Source organism: Nyctereutes procyonoides, unplaced genomic scaffold (assembly GCF_905146905.1).
Source record: "Nyctereutes procyonoides isolate TBG_1078 unplaced genomic scaffold, NYPRO_anot_genome, whole genome shotgun sequence".
Taxonomy (NCBI): Eukaryota; Metazoa; Chordata; class Mammalia; order Carnivora; family Canidae; genus Nyctereutes; species Nyctereutes procyonoides.
Window position 1 is genome coordinate 70756488 of NW_026575135.1, and position 17226 is coordinate 70773713.

General features: G+C 41.0%; 1 protein-coding gene and 1 long non-coding RNA gene across 10 annotated transcripts in view; one reads left to right on the top strand and one right to left on the bottom strand.

The window, feature by feature from the left end:
• LOC129494752 (uncharacterized) overlaps positions 1 to 17226 on the bottom strand; it is a 65621-nt gene that overhangs the window by 34185 nt on the left and 14210 nt on the right. The window lies entirely within an intron of this gene.
• ZFP2 (ZFP2 zinc finger protein) overlaps positions 1 to 17226 on the top strand; it is a 28491-nt gene that overhangs the window by 1321 nt on the left and 9944 nt on the right. For 2 of the 9 annotated variants that reach the window (XM_055301760.1, XM_055301759.1), the window contains exons 2-4: positions 875 to 971; positions 9325 to 9454; positions 9724 to 9816. The gene's annotated coding sequence lies outside the window, so the exon portion shown is untranslated. Of the gene's footprint in view, positions 1 to 874; positions 972 to 9284; positions 9455 to 9723; positions 9817 to 12875; positions 14694 to 17226 lie in introns of those variants that run through there. The other 7 variants (XM_055301765.1, XM_055301764.1, XM_055301767.1 and 4 more) reach the window with 5 other exon arrangements.

Sequence of the window (17226 nt, forward strand, 5' to 3'; positions counted from 1 at the left end):
TGATGCAATTTTGAGTTTTGTTTTTAAATTCTGTATTTGATATACAGTGTTTTACTAGGCAGAAACGTTGCATTTCATAAGGTTACAAACAAAAACCTTCCCTTCAAGTTTGGGTCTTTGACATCATTGTTAGGGGGCCTTCTCTCCCATTATCACAAAATTGTTCATCTGCCTTTCTTCTGGTACTTTAGTTTGATTTTATGTACAATTTCTATTCATTTCCAAATGATAAGCCCTTGTTCCAAGTTATGACTAATTTTTTTTTCACTGAATTCTTATATATACAATTTTTTCTGAACTCTTTGTGTTGGTAGGATTTTAATTGAGGGCTCAGAGAACTTGTTTATTTGTTTTATTTAGGCTGTAATTTACCATCCCCTCAGCATGGTGCCTGGTACACAGTAGGTGGTCAACACTATCTGGTGAATGAATGACTCAGCCTGTTCCAGAACACTGTGTTCTAATTATTATAGCTTTATGATATCTGGCAGGCAGATTCTCCCTCACCACTCTTCCCTTTCACATGTTTCCTGGCTGTCAAATGACACAATTAACTTAAAAAAATCTTTTCCATAATTATCTTAAAAATACTATTACTTAGGTATAACTTGGTTAGGAACATGTTAAGTTTATAAGGTAATTTCAAGGAAGTGACAATTTAGATATGGTGACAGCCTATCCAGGAATACAGTATGTCTCTCTGTTCATCCTTCTTTATATATCTACGTAAGCTTAGCAAAATAAACTTCATAAATAAAAATTATAGTTTTCCTTAAGTAGGTGCTATACATTTCTTATTTGGTTGATCTGTAGGTATTTAATTTGTGGTTGTTGCAGGAGTCTCATTTCTCATGGCTTCTTTTCCTTCCTTCAGCTCTCCCTCCTCTAGATCCTGCCTATCTCCTAGGAAGGACAGCACTGGAAGGAAAGAGAAGGCAATGGCTGTTGGGCCTCTGCCATCGGCAGCTCAGGTGAGCTCATCTTTCTCTCTGAACCCTCTCCCTTACTCCTTACCACTTACTTATTCCTGTGCTGTGTGGGGGCATCACTGCAGAGGATGGGGCTGCTGAGGTCTCCAAACGCTGGATATTTCCCACACTGCCTGTTAGTGTCCCTCAGCTCTGTCCTCAGTGGCCACCTCCTTATTTAACTGGAAGCCCTGGCCTCCTGAGCTTTTGGTGCCATCAGGCATCATCAATGGAACAAAAGTCATGAAGGATGATCTGGGTGCTTATAGGGAACATAAGAGGTCATATCTCTACAAGATACAGTCAGGATGATTATACGTGAACTTGATAGTAAGTATGGCCAGGTACCCAGATTGTCAGTGTTCCAAGATTTGTGGCAACCAGGAGAAGTAGGGTGGGATGGATATAACTGGACAAGATTTGCTATCCTGGAGTTAAAGTGTCTGTCCCAAGTTTAAATCCTGACTCTACTATCAATGGCTGCATTGTCTTGGGTAAGTAACCTGAATTCCCTGAAGTTCCCTCATGGTGATGACGGACACCTACTTGATATTACTAAGCATTTCACGTGGCTTATTTCATTTAGTAATACGTACCTCATAGGTTTGTTGAACGTTCAAGGGAAATAATGTAAGTAAAAAGTGCCCAGCATGGTTACTATAATGTTAGAGGGTACTTGGTAAGGCATTCTTAGCATTATTTTAGCTTGGCATTTTGGTTTTGGAGGTGGAGCAAATGGAGCAGTGACTGGTAATGAGAGGGAATCAGATACAAAGTTTGGGGTCAAGTATTAGGAAGGGGGAGTTTGTGTGTCTGGCAGGGTGATAGGCATGGGGGTGGAAGAGGAAGAATTTTGATAAGGGAGTCAGCATGTTCCTAGCTTTTCTAGGAAGAAGCTAAAGGAAATCAGGTGGTGAAAAAGTAGTGAGGAGCCCAGGGCTTTTTGCCCTGAGAGATCACTTTGAAAATGGAACCTGCTAGGGGTACCTGGGTGGCTCAGTTGGTGAAGTGTCTGCCTTCAGCTCAGGTCATGATCCTGGTCCTGTATTGGCCTCCTTGCTCAGCAGGGAGCCTGGGTTTCCCTCTCCCTCTGCTGCTACCCCTGCTTGTACTTTCTCTCTCTCAAATAAATAAATAAAATTTAAAAAAATAGAAAGAATATGAAACCTGCTAGTTTTTACTAGAACCTTAAGTTGTTGCTTCTCTGGAAAAAGAAGGAGAAATCAAGGGGACTTGGCCCCAGGAGACCTTCAGTTTTTTTGTTTGCTTTAAGGTTAGGCTTAACTTTGCAATCCCACAGGACTTGTGGTGTTTTCTCTATTCATAAGATCATGTATTGGGGTTCTCTCAGATATGTCACTTGTGTATTTATCAAAAGAAACAGTTTAAAGAAGGCTTCATGGAGACAAGTACTAACTGTTGTGATTTCTTTTTGTACTACTTTCTCTCCTTAGTATTATCAAGCTCAGTTATAAAAGGCAATATAACTCAAAAAATAGGCAGAAGAAAGAGGGAGTTTCTGGAAAAGAAGGTTTGGGAGGGAGTGTTCAGAAGATTTTGGTTGATGAAGGTTGTCTTTTGATTGTCAGGAGCCTTGATTTTACTTTATTTAGTTAAAATAGGGTTAATTGAGTTCTTAAATTAGCTTTTTTTTTTCCAGGTGTAATTTTACATAAAATAATCCATTTTAAGCATATTAAGTTCATCGAGTTTTGACAGATTTATGCACTAACATAATCACCACCCCAATCAAGCTATGGAACGTTTTCATTACTCCAGAAAGTGTCATCACCCCCTTCTGTCCACATCCCCGGCCCCAGGCAATCACTGGTTTGATTTCTGAATACCTTAGTACGTGTTTCCTAAAAACAAGCTTTTCATTTTATTTCACCAGAATACAATTAACAAGTGAGGACACTGCCATGGACACAGTTAGCTAATCTACAAACCTTAACACATATTTTGACACAAATGTCCTTTATCTGGTCCAGGACCCAATCCAGATCATAACTGGCATTGAGCTGTCACATTTCCTTAGCCTCCCTTAACCTGGAACAGCTCCCCAGTCTTTGTCTTGGATGATCTTGACAGTTACACCTGGAACGTATCAGTGAAGCATTTGAACTGCTCTGCTTTTTCCATATTTCCTTTGTAGGCTGATGATGTGACTATGAATCCCCCAAGTATGACTTGTATTTGCTTTTAAGCTTTTCTTTTTCTGAATATACGTACTAGGCCTGTTACAACTATAATATATACTTGCAGGTCTCAAACCCTCAAAAATAAGCATGGACATACATTCTTCAGGCCTTTTAAATATGTTTATATCCTTGCCCAGTTTTATACTGGGTGGTTTGTATATAAAAGAAGCCTTTTATGCAAGATTTGATACTAATCCTTTGCCACAAATTGTCAATATTATTTATTCCCTGTCATTTCTTTTAAATTTGTTTATAACATCTGCTACAAATAAGTTTTGAAGTTTTATGCAGTTACCTTTCCTCCCCTTTGTTTGGCTTTGGAATCATGCTATGAAAGGCTTTCTGTATCTAACATTATATAAATATTTTTCTACATTTTCTATTTTATCATTTTAAATTGACATATTTTAAATTCTCTGAGCTATCTGGAATTTATTGTATATAATGTGAGGTCGGAATTTAACTTCATTTAACAATGTGGTATAGCATTTCATCATCCATCCATGTGCTAAATAGGGAGTAAGCACCTGCCTACCACGCATTGGGCAGTATTCTGGATGTTGGGAAAATGGCAGTGAGACAGACTAAGTCCCTTTCTCCTAGATCCTGCCTTACAGAAAGGGGAGGCAGGAGAGAAGAAGGAATAATTACTGAGGACGTTGTTAGGTGCTGTGATAGCCACACAGCAGGGCAGCATGGTGGAGTTTAATGTCTGTTTTAGCTGGGCAGAGCCAGAGTGACACTCTTGAGGAGATGGAATTCCAACTGATGTAATATTCTGAATAATCTGCTGCTTCTCCATAGATTGGAAATGCTGCCTTTAATGTATACTATATTTATATATATATTACACAAGTTTTTCTGGATTCCGCTCAATTCCTGCTGCTATTCTTGCTATATAATACACTATTTTGTTTTAGAATTTGTTATTTCATAAAGCAAATCTCCCCTTTTCCAATTTTTAATTCCTGTACTGCTCTTTTACATTTATCCTTATAGTTAAATTTTATTAACTATTACCAAGTTCTAATAGTAAGTTAAAAAGTATGCAATTCTTGGGACACCTGGGTGGCTCAGCAGTTGAGCGTGTGCCTTCAGCTCAAGGCGTGATCCCGGGATTTGGGATCAAATGCCACATCAGGGGATCCCTGGGTGGCGCAGCGGTTTGGCGCCTGCCTTTGGCCCAGGGCGCGATCCTGGAGACCCAGGATCGAATCCCACATCGGGCTCCCGGTGCATGGAGCCTGCTTCTCCCTCTGCCTGTGTCTCTGCGCCTCTCTCTCTCTCTCTGTGACTATCATAAATAAATAAAAATTAAAAAAAAAATGCCACATCAGGCTCCTTGCAGGGAGCCTGCTTCTACCTTCTACCTCTGCCTATGTCTCTGCCTCTCAGTCTGTGTCTCTCATAAATAAATAAAATCTTTTTTTAAAAAAGTATGCAATTCTGATTTGAATTCCATTAAATCTATATCAATTTGAGGAAGACAACCATCTTTTACAAAGTTTACTCTTCCTATTGAATAAGAAAAAACTACCCTTCGTTATGGCTTTTAAGTCTGATCACAAGAATCTTGCATATTCCTATTAAGCGTATTCTGAGGTTTCATTTTTTGTTGCTATTGTGATTGCGGTTTTTTTAAAAAACTGGATTGATGGGGCACCTGGGGGGCTCATTTGGTTAAGCCTCTGACTCTTGGTTTTGGTGCAGCTATGATCTCAGGGTCATGGATTAAGCCCCACATTGGGCTCTGCACTCTGCAAGGAGTCCACTTGAGATTCTCTCCCTCTGACTCTGCAGCACCCCCAACCCATGGGCTCATGTGCACATGTGTTGTCTCTCAAATAAATAAATAAATCTTAAATAAAAATCAGATTGCTGAGAATTATATCTGAGACATTTTATTGCTGTAGTGCATAAAATTTCATCAGTGTCATTACTTTTTTTTATAAATTATACTTTGATCATTTAAAATATTCCCATTTATCCCATTTGATCCTCAGTCTTTTCAAAGATAACAACAGCAAAAAGTCTGTATCTTTAGGTTCAAGAAAACCTTTTACATGAATGAGACCATGAAGCTGCTTATTTCAAACACCATGAGTTACTTTACCCTGTGCTTTTTAAAAAAATTTTTTTTAATTTTTATTTTTATTATTATTTTTTTATTTATTCATGATAGTCACACAGAGAGAGAGAGAGAGAGGCAGAGACACAGGCAGAGGGAGAAGCAGGCTCCATGCACCGGGAGCCCGACATGGGATTCGATCCTGGGTCTCCAGGATCGCGCCCTGGGCCAAAGGCAGGTGCTAAACCACTGCGCCACCCAGGGATCCCTTAAAAATTTTTTTAAAAAAGACTTTATTTATTTATTCATGATAAGAGAGAGAGAGAGGCAGAGACACAGGCAGAGGAAGAAGCAGGCTCCATGCTGGGAGTCTGACGTGGGACTCGATCCTGGGACTCGATCCTGGGACTCCAGGATCATGCCCCGGGCCAAAGGCAGGTGCCAAACCGCTGAGCCACCCAGGGATCCCCTACCCTGTGCTTTTAATGTAGAGCTGGAGAGAAAAGTGGAAAGGAGAAAGGAGAAACTTCTGAAGGGAGTTACACAACAAATACACTTTATGAACATCATTAAGTCTTACGTTAGCCTTTTATTTTTTTTTTAAGATTTTATTTATTTATTCATAGAGACCCAGAGAGAGAGAGAGGCAGAGACACAGGCAGAGGGAGAAGCAGGCTCCATGCAGGGAGCCTGACGTGGGACTCGATCCCCTGTCTCCAGGATCACACCCCGGGCTGCAGGCGGCGCCAAACCGCTGTGCCACCGGGGCTGCCCACGTTAGCCTTTTAAAATGCTCTTACTTCCCTAAATCATTCATCTCAGAGGTCCACAGGATATTTCATAAGAGAGACCAGCTCTGGGACACTCTTGGGAGCTTTGCACTAAAGCCAATAGGAATCCAGGGAAGGGGGGAAGACAGCCCATAGGGGTCAGAATCTGGGCTTTTAATTTTGCCCAATATATTCAGCTAATGACGCAATTTTTGAAAAAAAAAAAAGGTACATTAATTTTTGGAAAGAGAATATCCTATTTCTGATGTTACCTTTTTTCTCAAAGAAGGGGCTTATAAAGCATAAGCCCCTTGTATGTTTCCACATACATTCTACTTTATCTGATATTCATATGTTCTCAGCCCAGTTTCTTTTTTCTTTTTTCTTTTATTTTTTATTTGCACTGGCCTGCTGTATCTTGTCTCTGCCCACCGCCTACACACGCACGTGCACACACACACACTTTTTTAACTTTCTGGTGCTTTAGGTATGTCTCTTGTATGTCCTAGATTTGAAACCAATTTTAGTGTTTTTCTCTTTTTTTAATATTTTTTTTATTTTTAAAAGATTTTATTTATCAGACACACACACACACACAGAGAGAGAGAGAGAGAGAGAGAGGGGCAGAGACACAGGCAGAGGGAGAAGCAGGCTCCATGTAGGGAGCCGGATGTGGGACTCCATCCCGGTCTCCAGGATCACGCCCTGGGCTGAAGGCGGCGCTAAACCGCTGAGCCACCCAGGCTCCCTGTGTTTTTGTCTCTTAATAGAGAAAGTCAACTCATTCATGTATGTTGTTATACAAGTATCTTTTTTCTGATTATCTATTTATTTTTATTATGGTTTCCTGTTTCCTTTCTTTACATTCGTTAAACTGATGCTTTTTCTTGGTTCCGTTCATAAAATGGAAATTCTGCTGTGTAATGTTGTCCTACAAGTAGCTACCTCTACATCTCTTGACAATATTTGTAAGTGACTTTTAACATTTTATGTTGATATAGTTGATTAGGAGAAAATAATGAAGTAGAAAGAGAATGAACTCTGTTTCAGTGCTGAACTTTTTCTAGAAGTTCACAGCAAGCAGGATGTAAAATACACACATTTCTTGGACGTGGGCTATGTCCCATCTCTGGCATCCAGGCCTTTTCTCTCCTTTCCCCATTTACATGGTACAGCGCTCTCTGTCCTTAGTTGAAAGCCTCCCCATGGCTTTATCCCTGTTCCCTAGTCCTTACTTCTTTCCATACTCTCCTCTCCCATCTTTTCCACGTAAGTCTGAAGTAATTCCATCTAGCTGCTTCTGACTCCTTATCTTCCACTGTAAGCTAACTTCTGCCTTCAGCACTCTGCTGAAATTAGCTCATTTTCCAACTGGAAACTCTCTTTCAGTTTGCCCTACTCCCTCCTCCCGGACCTGCAGTCCTGAATCTCCTTTCTCTCCCTCCCCCCAGCCCACATTCTCACTCGCTCTGATGGAGGTTGGCTGCAAGGGCTCTTTTCTTGGCCTTCTCCTCTCACAACACAAGGAGAGAGGTGACCTTGGGTTTGAGTCCCAGCTGTGAGATTGTGGAAAAGTTATTTAACTGTTTTGATCTTCAGATTCCTCATCTGGAAAATAACTTTGGTGCTAAAAATCTAATGGGTTGTCATATCGATTAAATGAGGTGAGGTATGTGAGTCTCCTATTAGTGCAAAACTCAGTACAAATGTGAAACTCGGGTTAGTGCTCCCTCCTTGTACTAGTCAGGCTTCTTCCAAGAAACATAACCATAGGCTGAAGAGTCCCCATGATCTGCGCTCTGCGGTCTGGAGGCCAGGGAAGTCAGGGTGTAGTTCTACTCCCAACCTGGAGGCCTGAGATCAGGACTGAGGGTGTAAGTACTGGTCCAAGTCTGAAGGCACAAGAGCTAAGAGACCATCTGAGGGAGGGAGCTGGTGGCTGTCAGAGCTCAAGCAGAGCCAGCAATTAGTCCTTCCTCAGCCTTTTTGTTCTGTTTGGCACTAGATGTGCCCTCTCACACTGCTGAGAGCTGATCTTGATTCAGTCTACTGATTCACTGGGAGCACCCTCACAGAAACATCTAGAAATAATGCTTTACTAGCTCTCTGGGCATACCTTAGCCCATCAAGCTGACACATAAAATTAACCATCACACTCATTAAACAGATACTGAACGCCTATTATGTTTTACTTCCTAGTCTGAGGGCTAGAGAACAAGGCTGAAATGGGCTTATGAATTCAAAATGCCACTTTCAAGTCAAGCTGGGTGTTTTCTTGGTCCTTTCAACCATATTCTACAAGTATCCTGTTTGTACATGCTTTCCCTCCAGGAACTGGGATTCTACCTATTTAGCAAAGCCTGAAATTCCATGTGCAGCCTTGACAACACTGAGCCTTGTGGGGCTCCGAAGACCCGGCTCTGAGTTCTCCTGGTCTCCTTGCCCCAGCCCAGCAGGAAAGGCACCCTCCCCAGCTAGCTGTACTGTCAGCCAGACCAGGTGCACTCCTCCCAGTCCAGTCCTCAACCTGATGGGTTTCACGTCTCTGGAATGGCCCAGGAAATTGTTCAAACAAGCTGGCTGCATCTTCCCACAGCAACCCTGCATCTTCACCTCACTCTCCTGTCATTACAAAGCCCCTCTGGGTCACGAGTGCAGCCCCTTGGTGGCCCTGCATTCCTACCGAGGAATTCCTCCTTCCCTGGGCTGATAAACTGCTCAGTGCCTTCTGTCTGGTGCTGGGTGTCATGTGTTCAGTCATCTTGTACTCTGCAAGGCAGGGATCCCTCCTTCACCAATGGGGTAAATGGGAGGCCATCAAAACAGCACCTATCCTTCTCCAGTGGAAATCTAGAGCAGCCTCAGTGCCTTTCCTATTACTCCCTAGTACCTCCTCTTCCTGTCTTTACATGCCAAAGCACTTTCTTTTTATTTCTTTAAGAGAGAGTGCATGATGGGTGGAGGTAGGGACAGAGGGAGAAGGAGAGAAGGAATCTTAAGTGGGCTCCATGCCCAGCATGCAGCATGGCACAGGATTCAATCTCACGACCCTGAGATCATGACCTGAGCTGAAATCAGGAGTCAGATACTCAATTGACTGAGCCACCCAGGCGACCCCAAGCACTTCTGGTATTACATTTATTCATGATATTGTACATTATTTCATGATAATGTACATTTTTTGTTTAGTTTCTTTTGGCAGGTAACACATTTTTCTCACACAGATCTCTTTGTCCTGTCTTTTCTAATGCTGCTTTTTTTCCCCCACTTCCCTTAGGGGGTTTTATTGGCATAATCCTTTGAGCAGGAATTTATAGTTTCAGGAGTCAGTGACATTCCGGAATGTGTCTGTGAATTGCACTTGGGAGGAGTGGATTCGTCTGGATTCTGCTCAAAGGAACTTGTATGAGACAGTGATGCTGAAGGACAGGGACTTGGCTTCACTAGGTAAGGATCTCTTGTTGTAACTCAAAACCTCCCTACTGACATTGTGCCCCACCTACTGACACTTGTGTAACCGCTGAAATTGAGGAATTTGCAGTTGCAATCCAAACAGTGATAGGTCATTGTTTGAGGATAGTTGTTTGTGTCCTCTTTGGACATAGAATGGAAAATGGAAGCTTCAGAAGGCCTGAAGGGGAAGGGACAGGACAGGTACTGAAAGGGTTTTTACACTTAGTTCAGAAGCCAAATTTAGTGTCTCTCCTCCTGAGCAGGGCTATCAGCTTTCCAAATCAAATGAGATTTCTCAGCTGGAGCTGGAAGAATGAGCTGGATGACAAAAGAACTTTCAGTGTGCCTCTCTCCAGGTACGGATCAGACTGTAGGGACTTGTCACTAGGTGTGTCCCCGTGGGAGAAATCACTGCAGAGCTTCATGGGTCTCCTGGGGAGACCTGCACCCCTGAACTGTCTTCTCTCAAAGGCCTCTATGTTACTAACACCACTCATCCTCCTTCGGTCTTACAAAAGTCCTCACTATGGAAGGAGGTGATACTGTAGAGGGTTAAATGAGTTACTACATTTTAGCACTTATTATAATTGCCTTGAACATCCGTAAATGTGACCAATTATTATTGCCTCTCTGTCTTCATCTGTACTTTGAATCTCCCTCTTTCTTCCTCCACTTAATATTCTCTTTCCTGTTTCATGAGTCTTTCTTCTCAGCCATTACCTATATCCGTGGCTTTCTTTCCCTTCTTCATTTAAACCCTTGTCAGTTTTCTTAAAGGAAACTAATGTTTTTATCCCTGAGTTGCAAACTTGTATACATGTTTTATTGTCTGCATTTAAAAACAAATAAAGATGACTTTAGCCTTGTTATTTTCACCAGTAACCTCATATTTTCTACATTTCCTTTCTCATTCCTAAATTTTCAATCTGCATCCCATTCTCTGCTAAGCATTTAATGCCTCTCAGTGTTTTTTTTTTTAAATTTTTATTTATTTATGATAGTCACACAGAGGGAGAGAGAGAGGCAGGGACATACGCAGAGGGAGAAGCAGGCCCCATGCACCGGGAGCCCGACGTGGGATTCGATCCCGGGTCTCCAGGATCGCACCCTGGGCCAAGGCAGGCGCCAAACCGCTGCACCACCCAGGGATCCCGCCTCTCAGTGTTTGTTAATTGGTTTCTAATCCCCCTCACAAATGAAGTTTCTGTCAGAGGTTATTGCTGACTTTTCTCTGAAAAAATACATTTTACAGCCTTATATTCTCTATTCAATATGAAAGTATTGATCAGCATTTCTTCTTATGTATTTTCTAAAGAGACAGGCACTTTTTTTTTTTAAACTCTAGAAAGTATATGGCTACCTAAGTATAAAGCAATAAAAGAGATCAGTAAAAGAACACACCAACAGGAACAAAGAATCTTATGAACATGGCTACTAGTTTCCAGGAAGCTTTTTAAAGAACAGGATTTTACTATAATCACTTGCTACACATGGCACAACTTTGGATATTTTATGCCTTTTAATGCTAATTTATTACGTATAAAATGATCCCTAAAGATAGCTTTAATTGCCTTTACTATAGACTTTTGTGGATTTGATTACTATTGCTATTTATATTTATATTTATTCTTATGTAATAACCTATTTATTCAGCAAACATTTTGTGAACATTAGGCCCTGTTCCTAGCACTGTGGATATAGCAATAAATAAGACAGGTGGTTTCCCCATGGATCTTATACTCTAGTAGAGGAGACCATAATAAAGAAAGTAAGCACGGAGGGGGAAGGAAAGGACAGGAATGAAAAGCATAAAGTCCTAGTGCTCTGTGGAAAAAGCAATAAGCATAAGGGAACTAGATCAGTTAACAGCAGCTTATTTCAGAGGGAGTGATCAGAGATGGCCTCTCCTTAAAGATGGCTGTTGAACACATAACTCACAAAGTGATGGGCCATGTGGCAGACTATGCTGGGCCCAAGGAACAGCAGGTGCAAAGACCCTGTGGTTGACTATTGACTACATGGCCTTGTTTGAAGGGAAAAGTACCAGGAGATATGAAGATTTCCTTAAACTTACTCTTTCCATTCTTCTTTGAAAAAAAATTTCTATTCTTAAATTTCTGGGAAACTTCTCATTCTGAGTGTTCCTTTTTCCTTAATAGCAATCTTTTTTTTAAGATTTTATTCATTTATTCATGAGAGATGGGGTGGGGGGGTGGGCAGGGACACAGGCAGAGAGAGAAGCAGGCTCCATGCAAGGAGCCCGATGTGGGACTCCATCTGGGACTCCAGGATCACGCCCTGGGCCAAAGGCAGGCACCAAACCACTGAGCCACCCAGGGATCTCCAATAGCAATCTTTGTTTAATGCTTTCATTGATTTCTCATCTGTATGAGAATATTTAGGTTATTTTTTTGTTTGTTTTGTTTTTGGTATATGTATGCAGCATTTTCCCCTTGTTCTCTAGATTATGTTGGTGGTTTTAATATGCCTTTTTCAGTATCCCACTGTCATTTTGGTGGGTTTCCTGGAGGCAGCAGAGGCAAACACATGTATTTTTGATTCTGGATTTTTCTCTCCTTTACTGGTCTTCCAACTTCCCCATTGGGCTATATCCTAAAGATTCTTCCTTTGTTTATGATTGTATTTCATACTACATTTGCCTTGTCTCTCTGAATCTCTGTCTAGTCACAAGTATGCAGTCTTACTGAGCTGTCATGGTTGAGTGTACTTTGCCTTATATCCCCTGCCTGGCATGTTGCCTGCCAGAGTAGGTATTTAATATATGTATGTTAAGTGAATATTGAATGACATGAAGTAAAATTTTTAGAAATTAGATGAAAATACAGATTTGAAAGCTATCATCCTATCTGTGACATTCATTTCATTGAGTATTATTATCAGGGAGAGGGAATGAGAAGGGTTACTCCAGCAAGCATGGGTCCCTTAAGGACAAGAAGATTGACTTGACGCCAAAGATGCCCCAGTGAAGGGCAAAGAAAGAGTAGTCATGGAGGAGGGAATTTAGAGAGGATAGCCAAGGGAAGAGAAGCAGTGGGAGTACAGCATGCCAACTAAGAATTAGAAGGTGCTGTGGCCTTAGCCAGAAAGACGCTTAGGACATGGCTGGGCAAGAGCACTCTTGGTGTAGAGGGAAATGTGCTGGGGTAGATGAGGAAAGGAGCAAACACATAAAGACGTTACAGATGGTCATTGCAATAGAGAGGAAATGGAGAAAGGGTGAGAGCTGAGAGAAGTCAGAGGTCGAGTGCCTCTAGTTTGTTTACCAGCAAATAGACACAAGTGTATTTAGTGGAGCAGAGAGGAGAAACTAAAGACCCAGAAACATGGAGCAAGAAGAGGACAAAGCCCAGAAAATGGGTGATGTGCTAATAACTCCAAGTCTTGTTTTTTCCAGATTTTCTTCAATATTACTGCCAGATTAAGCTACCATTTAGTCTCCTTCTGTCCAAAACCAAGACAAGAAAGCAATGGAGGACTGCATGCTGTGCTCAGCTCTTCCCCAGCCATCATGACTCACTCCTCATAGTCATCCTGTGGGGTAGACTCCCAGCCCCTCTCTGAGGGGGAATGACACACCAGAAGTTGAACACAGATTTGTTTTATTTCTGCCTTAGAGTTTAATTCTAATTCTGGAACAAAAAGGTTATAACTTTCTTTCCCTGCCTTCCTGTGACTTATTTCCAAGTACATCTAACAAAAAATAGAACCTCTATGTCCTAGTCTAATTTTTCTTTTCTTTCTTTATTTATTTAGTTAGTTATTTTATAACAAATTTATTTTTTATTGGTGTTCAATTTGCCAACATACAGAATAAGACCCAGTGCTTATCCCGTAAACTGCCCCCCTCAGTGCCTGTCACCCATTCAGCCCCACCCTCTGCCCTCCGCCCCTTCCAACACTCCTATTTCATTTCCCAGAGTTAGGAGTCTTTATGTTCTGTCTCCCTTTCTGATATTTCCCACACATTTCTTCTCCCTTCCCTTCTATTCCCTTCCACTATTATTTATATTCCCCAAATGAATGAGAACATATAATGTTTGTCCTTCTCCGACTGACTCATTTCACTCAGCATAATACCCTTCAGTTCCATCCATATTGAAGCAAATGGTGGGTATTTCTCATTTTTAATGGCTAAGTAATATTCCATTGTATACATAAACCACATCTTCTTTATCCATTCATCTTTCAATGGACACCGAGGCTCCTTCCACAGTCTGGCTATTGTGGACACTGCTGCTAGAAACATCGGGGTGCAGGTGTCCCGGCGTTTCATTGCATCTGTATCTTTGGGGTAAATCCCTAACAGTGCAATTGCTGGGTCGTAGGGCAGGTCTATTTTTAACTCTTTGAGAAACCTCCACACAGTTTTCTAGAATGGCTGCACCATTTCACATTCCCACCAACAGTGTAAGAGGGTTCCCTTTTCTCCGCATCCTCTCCAACATTTGTGGTTTCCTGCCTTGTTAATTTTCCCCATTCTCACTGGTGTGAGGTGGTATCTCATTGTGGTTTTGATTTGTATTTCCCTGATGGCAAGTGATACAGAGCATTTTCTCATGTGCATGTTGGCCAGGACTATGTCTTCCTCTGTGAGATTTCTGTTCATGTCTTTTGCCCATTTCATGATTGGATTGTTTCTTTGCTGTTGAGTTTAATAAGTTCTTTATAGATCTTGGAAACTAGCCCTTTATCTGATACGTCCTTTGCAAATATGTTCTCCCATTCTGTAGGCTGTCTTTTAGTTTTGTTGACTGTATCCTTTGCTGTGCAAAAGCTGCTTATCTCGATGAATTCCCAATAGTTCATTTTTGCTTTTGTTTCTTTTGTCTTCGTGGATGTATCTTGCAAGAAGTTACTGTGGCCGAGTTCAAAAAGGGTGTTGCCTGTGTTCTCCTCTAGGATTTTGATGGAATCTTGTCTCACATTTGGATCTTTCATCCAATTTGAGTTTATCTTTGTGTATGGTGCAAGGGAGTGGTCTAGTTTCATTCTTCTGCATGTGGATGTCCAATTTTCCCAGCACCATTTATTGAAGAGGCTGTCTTTCTTCCAGCAGATAGTCAATCCTCCTTTATCGAATATTAGTTGACCATAAAGTTCAGGGTCCACTTGTGGATTCGCTATTCTGTTCCATTGATCTATGTGTCTGTTTTTGTGCCAGGACCACACTGTCTTGATGACCACAGCTTCGTAGTACAACCTGAAATCTGGCATTGTGATGCCCCCAACTATGGTTTTCTTTTTTAAAATTCCCCTGGCTATTCGGGGTCTTTTCTGATTCCACACAAATCTTAAGATAATTTGTTCTAACTCTCTGAAGAAAGTCCATGGTATTTTGATAGGGATTGCATTAAACGTGTAAATTGCCCTGGGTAACATTGACATTTTCACAATATTAATGCTGCCAATCCATGAGCATGGAATATTTTTTCATCTCTTTGTGTCTTCCTCAATTTCTTTCAGAAGTGTTCTATAGTTTTTAGGGTATAGATCCTTTACCTCTTTGGTTAGGTTTGTTCCTAGGTATCTTATGCTTTTGGGTGCAATTGTAAATGGGATTGACTCCTTAATTTCTCTTTCTTCAGTCTCATTGTTAGTGTATAGAAATGCCACTGACTTCTGGGCATTGATTTTGTATCCTGCCACGCTGTCGAATTGCCGTATGAGTTCTAGCAATCTTGGGGTGGAGGCTTTTGGGTTTTCTATGTACAGTATCATGTCATCAGTGAAGAGGGAGAGTTTGACTTCTTTGCTAATTTGAATGCCTTTAATGTCTTTTTGTTTTCTGAATGCTGAGGCTAGGACTTCCAGTACTATGTTGAATAGTAGTGGTGAGTGGACATCCCTGTCTTGTTCCTGATCTTAGGGGAAAGGCTCCCAGTGCTTCCCCATTGAGAATGATATTTGCTGTGGGCTTTTTGTAGATCGCTTTTATGATGTTGAGGAATGTTCCCTCTATCCCTACACTATGAAGAGTTTGGTCAGGAATGGATGCTGTATTTTGTCAAATGCTTTCGCTGCATCTAATGAGAGGATCATATGGTTCTTGGTTTTTCTCTTGCTGATATGATGAATCACATTGATTGTTTTACGAGTGTTGAACCAGACTTGTGTCCCAGGAATAAATCCTACTTGGTGATGGTGAATAATTTTCTTAATGTACTGTTGGGATCCGATTGGCTAGTATCTTGTTGAGAATTTTTGCATCCATGTTCATCAGGGATATTGGTCTGTAATTCTCCTTTTTTGGTGGGGTCTTTGTCTGGTTTTGGAATTAAGGTGATGCTGGCCTCATAGAATGAATTTAGAAGTACTCCATCTCTTTCTATCTTTCCAAACAGCTTTAGTAGAATAGGTATGGTTTCTTCTTTAAACGTTTGATAGAATTCCCCTGGGAAGCCATCTGGCCCTAGACTCTTGTGTCTTGGGAGGTTTTTGATGACTGCTTCAATTGCCTCCCTGGTTATTGGCCTGTTCAGGTTTTCTATTTCTTTCTGTTCTAGTTTTGGTAGTTTGTGGCTTTCCAGGAATGCGTCCATTTCTTCTAGATTGCCTAATTTATTGGCGTAGAGCTGTTCATAATGTTTTTAAAATCGTTTGTATTTCCTTGGTGTTGGTAGTGATCTCTCCTTTCTCATTCATGATTTTATTAATTTGAGTCTTCTCTCTCTTCTTTTTAATAAGGCTGGCTAATGGTTTATCTATCTTATTAATTCTTTCAAAGAACCAACTCCTGGTTCTATTGATCTGTTCCACAGTTCTTCTGGTCTCAATTTCGTTGAATTGTGCTCGAATTTTAATTAACTCTCTTCTTCTGCTGGGCATCGGGTCCATTTGCTGTTTTTTCTCTAGCTCCTTTATGTGTAAGGTTAGCTTTTGTATTTGAGTTCTTTCCAGTTTTTGAATGGATGCTTGTATTGTGATGTATTTCCCCCTCAGGACTGCTTTTGCTGCATCCCAAAGATTTTGAACGGTTGTATCTTCATTCTCATTAGTTTCCATGAATCTTTTTAATTCTTCCTTAATTTCCTGGTTGACCCTTTCATCTTTTAGCAGGATGGTCCTTAACCTCCACGTGTTTGATGTCCTTCCAAACTTCTTGTTGTGATTTAGTTCTAATTTCAAGGCGTTATGGTCTGAGAATATGCAGGGGACGATCCCAATCTTTTGGTATCGGTTCAGACCCGATTTGTGACCCAGTATGTGGTCTATTCTGGAGAAAGTTCCATGTGCACTTGAGAAGAATGTGTATTCAGTTGAGTTTGGATGTAAAGTTCTGTAGATATCTGTGAAATCTATCTGGTCCAGTGTATCATTTAAAGCTCTCGTTTCTTTGGAGATGTTGTGCTTAGAAGACCTATCAAGGGTAGAAAGAGCTAGATTGAAGTCACCAAGTATAAGTGTATTATTATCTAAGTATTTCTTTACTTTGGTCAATAATTCGTTTAAGTATTTGGCAGCTCCCACATTCGGGGCATATATATTGAGGATTGTTTAGTTCTCTTTTTGGATAGATCCTTTAAGTATGATATAGTGTCCCTCTTCATCTCTCACTACAGTCTTCGGGGTAAATTTTAGTTTATCTGATATAAGGATGGCTACCCCTGCTTTCTTTTGAGAACCATTTGAATGGTAAATGGTTCTCCAACCTTTTATTTTCAGGTTGTAGGTGTCCTTCTGTCTAAAATGAGTCTCTTGTAGACAGCAAATAGATGGGTCCTGCTTTTTTATCCAGTCTGAAACCC